This window comes from Orcinus orca, chromosome 17, assembly GCF_937001465.1.
Source record: "Orcinus orca chromosome 17, mOrcOrc1.1, whole genome shotgun sequence".
Classification (NCBI taxonomy): Eukaryota; Metazoa; Chordata; class Mammalia; order Artiodactyla; family Delphinidae; genus Orcinus; species Orcinus orca.
The window spans coordinates 37,445,017-37,450,042 of NC_064575.1; the positions used below are offsets into that span (position 1 = coordinate 37,445,017).

General features: G+C 39.4%; 1 protein-coding gene across 1 annotated transcript in view; it reads left to right on the forward strand.

Annotated features, from left to right (window-relative positions):
* Positions 1-4,040, forward strand: part of LOC125961791 (UDP-N-acetylglucosamine--peptide N-acetylglucosaminyltransferase 110 kDa subunit-like) — a 247,593-nt gene extending 243,553 nt beyond the window's left edge. The window contains exon 2 of the mRNA XM_049700798.1: positions 919-4,040. The gene's annotated coding sequence lies outside the window, so the exon portion shown is untranslated. The remainder of the gene's footprint in view (positions 1-918) is intronic.
* The last annotated feature ends 986 nt before the right edge of the window (positions 4,041-5,026 follow it).

The window sequence follows — 5,026 nt, forward strand, 5'->3', positions numbered from 1 at the left end:
TGCAGGTCTGTATATCCGTGCTCATTCTAACTTGCCTGGTCCATTGACTAAACTTAATGCGACTGCAGATGTTTTAACTCGATCTAAACGTGATCTTTATCCTGTACATTTTCCTCCCAAGAATAGAGTTGAAGTTACTCCTCCTCCTCAATCTCTTTTCCCTAAAGCAGGACATGTCCCAATTTACCGTACTCCTCCTTTCCGTTCGTCATGCTGTCAAGAATGGCTAATATACTGCATTCATTATCTCCATACTCTTGATACTCATGGTCCATGTCCTGGACACCCTCATATTATGGTAAGTTATGATCAAACTGCTTCACAAGCAGCACAGCAGTTGCACGCTTTACACCGTCAGTCAGCGGCTACATTACACACACAATTTTCCCTTACTCGTGAAGCCGCCCCACAAATTGTTAAGCAATGCACACAATGCTTACCTCACCTTCCTGTTCCACATTATGTTGTTAATCCTCGTGGATTATTACCTAGACATTTATGGCAAATGGATGTTACTCATATCCCGTCTTTTGGGAAATTACAGTTTGTTCATGTCACTATCGATACTTATTCTGGTTTCCTCTGTGCTACAGCACAGACCGGAGAAGCTACTAAACATGTTATCACTCATTTATTACACTGTTTTGCTTTCATGAACCTTCCCAAAATTATTAAAACCGATAATGGGCCCGCTGCTTTTGCAACATTTTGTAATTCATTACAAAATTACCCATATTACAGGCATTCCATATAACCCTCAAGGACAAGGTATTATAGAACGTGCAAATAGATCTTTAAAGCTAACTATTGAAAAAATAAAAAGGGGGGAATTGTATAGAACAACGCCACATAACCTTATAAATGATGCTCTGTTTATTTTAAATGTTCTCACTGTTGACAAATTTGGCTGCTCTGCAGGGGGAAGGTTGGTGGCTGAGCCAAGATTGGCCTCTCAATCTCCGGAGGTCCTCTGGAAAGATCCGTTAACCAGCACTTGGCGTGGTCCTGATCCTGTGTTGATTTGGGGACGTGGTCACGTGTGTATCTTTCCCAGATCAGCGCCTGGACCTTGCTGGCTTCCTGAGCGCTTAGTCAAGCAAATAGATGGCTCGCCACAGCTCACCTAGTTCAGAAGATGAAGAAGCTCTGCATCTCTCCCGAAAGTTTGACAGTGTTGATTCAGAAAAAGAAGAAGAAGAGACCACTTGCCAGGACGACTCAAAGGAGTGATGTTCCAACTTGGGGACAAATTAAACAACTGGTTTCATGAGCTCAAGAGTCAGTGAAACAACAGAATAATCCTGTTACACCTGTAACTTTATTTTTGGTTATGTTGGCAACCATTTCATGTGTTCCCTCTGTTAATGCAGCAACTTACTGGGCCTATGTACCTGATCCTCCACTATTACAACCCATATCTTGGTCTGAGGCAGAGTTTCCTGTATTTTACAATGATAAGTGTTTATGGGCCTCTTATTGGGAATATAAAACAAATCAATATGTCTGTAAATTATACTAACTGGCTTAGTACCCATCCTGTCTGTCTTAGCCCACTGAATCTGGAAACTGGACGTGTAAAGGCTATTAGTTATGAGCATACAGATGTTTATGAGGGAACGGATCAATCAATTAGTTTGTCAGGCTCTCCAGGCATCCTTCGTTTTACAGGAACCAACATTACTCTTACATGCCCGGCTACCAGCTGACGAGAGTATCTTAAGGATACCATCATTTGGTATAAAATGGGCAACCTATTAATATTAGAGGTCAAATCTCATACGCCTCACCACTTAGGGATTCCGCTATTACTATAGCCAAGGTTACAGGTGAAGATTCAGGAAATTATTTCTGTATGAAGCGTTTACTTGGAGGACAAGGGATACTTATAGCTGGACATAAGGTTACTATGCTTAACAGAAAATCAAAAAATCAATTGCCTCCCTTTATGACCGTTAACTTTCCTGGATCCACTTTTGAACGTTGCAATGCATCTTGGAATAATAACCAAATATGCTGTACTATAGATTATACCAAGGTGTCAATTCTTATCTCTTCTTTTCCCATCATAGATAGGTTTATCACATTTCAAAAGAACTGGGATATATGGAAACTAGCTCTAACTTATTCCAATACACCTGTTATAACTTGTGTTGCTCCTCCGTATACACGTTTGTGTGGTTCTATTAACATTGGTAATTCTTCCAAAGGAGGATATAATATTAGCTGTGTTAATTGTATTTTTAGCAGTTGTATGTTCCCTTCTGCAGGAACGCAATCTGTGCTTATACTAAAGCAACCCATGTATGTTATGGTGCCTGTGCATCTGAGAGAACCTTGGTATGAAGATACTGGAGTACAGGCATGGGTGGAACTCTCTAAAGCCTTGCAGAGAGGAGACAATTTCTTGGGTGGCTAATAGTAAGTTTACTTGCCTTGGCTGCTCTGTCTGCTACCGTGGCTACTGCCGGTCTTGCTCTTTCACAGAGTATTCATCATGCTCACTTTGCTAATTAGTTATCTCAACATAGCAGTCTTGCTTTATCTTTACAAAGTCACATATATTTACAGGTTAATAACAAGTTAGATGAATTTAAAAACGCAATTTTGGGGATTGGAGATCAGATGGCAGCATTAAAATTGAGGATGCGTCTAGCTTGTCATGCAAAGTATACATGGATGTGTGTTACTCCTTAAAAGTACAGTGACTGTATTTGGGAATGGGAAAAAGTAAAAATGCATCTGCTGAGTGTTTGGTCAGATAATAATATTAGTCTTGATCTTAAGAAATTAAATGCTGAAATTCAGGATATACAAAATACACATCTTGATGATGTTTCGCCAGAAGATGTAATTCAAACTTTACTGGACCATTTAAAGTGGTTAAATCCTCAGTCTTGGATTACCGGAAGGTTGTCAGGCTTTATTACCCTGGCCATAATTTGCCTATTATTGATATTAATCTTCTCATGTCTGTTTCGTATCCTCATGCAACAGTATACTACTCTCGGCACTAAACTTCATGGAATTATTTTGCAGCAAAAGTTAAAAAATAAAAATGGGGGACCTGTGGGAAGCAGTCAGCCTTGAGAGCAGGTAAGGACATGCCAGGCATGTGGCCGCTGCTCGAAGGGACTGTCCCTACTTGTTCCCCTCCTTGTTCCATTCCATGGGAGATAAATCACCAGGGCCCAGAGATCAGAAAGAATGTAAAATGAGACAAGCAAAGCTGTCTCCCCCCTGCACATGCAGGTTATTTTTGATGCTTCTGCGTTTATGGGTTTCCTCCCAGGGAAGTTAACCTTGAGCCGAGACAGTCTGTAGATAATGTAATCCACCATCTGTCAACCTTCCTTTTTCTAGTCTAGATAATCTGCAACTGTAGCGCAATAAAATTTGCCTTGCAACCATCAGTTGTCTTGGTCCTTCACCCATTCGTCGGTGCCACTTCAGTTCCTTACCCCTTCCCTTCTGACCCTGGGCGGTGAAATCCTCTTTCTCCGGCTGGTCCGCGGCACACATGAATATATGTTTTTGTCTTGCTGTACTGCACCTGTGCTGTCTAGTAACAGATATTTTGTCTGCTAGTAGTGTTCTAGATTATGTCTTTCCAAAGCGCTGAGGCAGTGCACCTAGTCTGTAGTTGCAGCTGATGCCTGAATGTAGCCTAGCTGACAAATTATTGATTAATAAGAACTTGAATTTCTCAAAGATTTGTACTGTTAACCAAAATCTGAGCAAGGAGTCTCAAATGTAATTCTTAGCCAGAATTACATGTTAATGAACTATTGAACAGTGTAAATGAAGGAACATCAGTGTAAGGATTTCTTTTAATTTATTTTTTACCTGCTTGAGATATCAGTTAAAGTTTGCCAGCTTGGTTGCAGATGAATGGACGTTTGAAGTTCACCAAACTACTTAATGTGGGATAGGATAATAGACTTCCAGCGCCCTCAAGGCTGTGACCTTGCAGCCATTTTACATAGCACATCCTCCTCCTTTCCCTGGCCCGAAAAGTAGCAGCTCTGTTGAAGCTTTGCATATTGTAACAGGCTTTTGTTTCCAGGTTACAAGTCTGTGGAAGACTTAATTCTGAATAGAGATATAGATATTACTGGAAACTAATTGTTTTTTCTATTATACTCTGATTTATCAAAAAAGTAAAACATTTAAATTGTGCTACAGAAATTCAGAAGTTGTCTTGCAATCTTTAAACAATAAATGAATGAGTTGCCCTTAAAAAAAAAAAAGGATTAAGCAGTTAAGCTGTTGGTCCCACATCAGACAAATTTTCCTATACCTTCTGTCAATATTGTTAACAGAGACTGTTATTTTATTAATCCTTATGATCCCATGATTCTTTCTTTCATGTTTCAGGGCACAGCAGGTGAGAGAGTGGATTTGTTAAGCTGGGTGGGTTTATCCTTCTTTTATGCGTTCATTCAATTTTATGTTCATTTACTTATTGTACACACATGGCAATAGAAGCTGCTAAAGCAATCATTGCTATTCTGCAAAACAAGGCACAGAAGCAGATGTCTTATTTCTGAGATTTCTCCCCCCAGGATTATTATGATTAAAGATCCTTTCCCCCACTCCCTGGAGAGGATAAGGGGCTGCTCGCTGGAGGTTTTTTAATGACTTGGGGAAAGGCTCAAATATCCCCCCATTATGGTAATCCACCCCAGGGGCAAACCACACAAGAATATTATGAATTTATTTTATTTTTCTATCCTTGCAGAGGTAATACTCAGCTCATTAGAATATGAAAACTATACTGTCAAATTTCAGAATTACATGGATGAAGAAAATCACCAAAGTGGCATCATATCACGTGTGTTATAATCGTATTTACTATATTGACTATATTAACTATGTTGTGTTAACAATATATTGTATAACTATATATTGAAAAGGCAAAATGCTGTAACTTATTTCAGAGAAAATAATTATGTTGGCAAACCCCAAATTGTACATTGTAGACAGGTCCTAGGAAAAGAAGATTTAATTCATAGTGGACAAGAGGTTA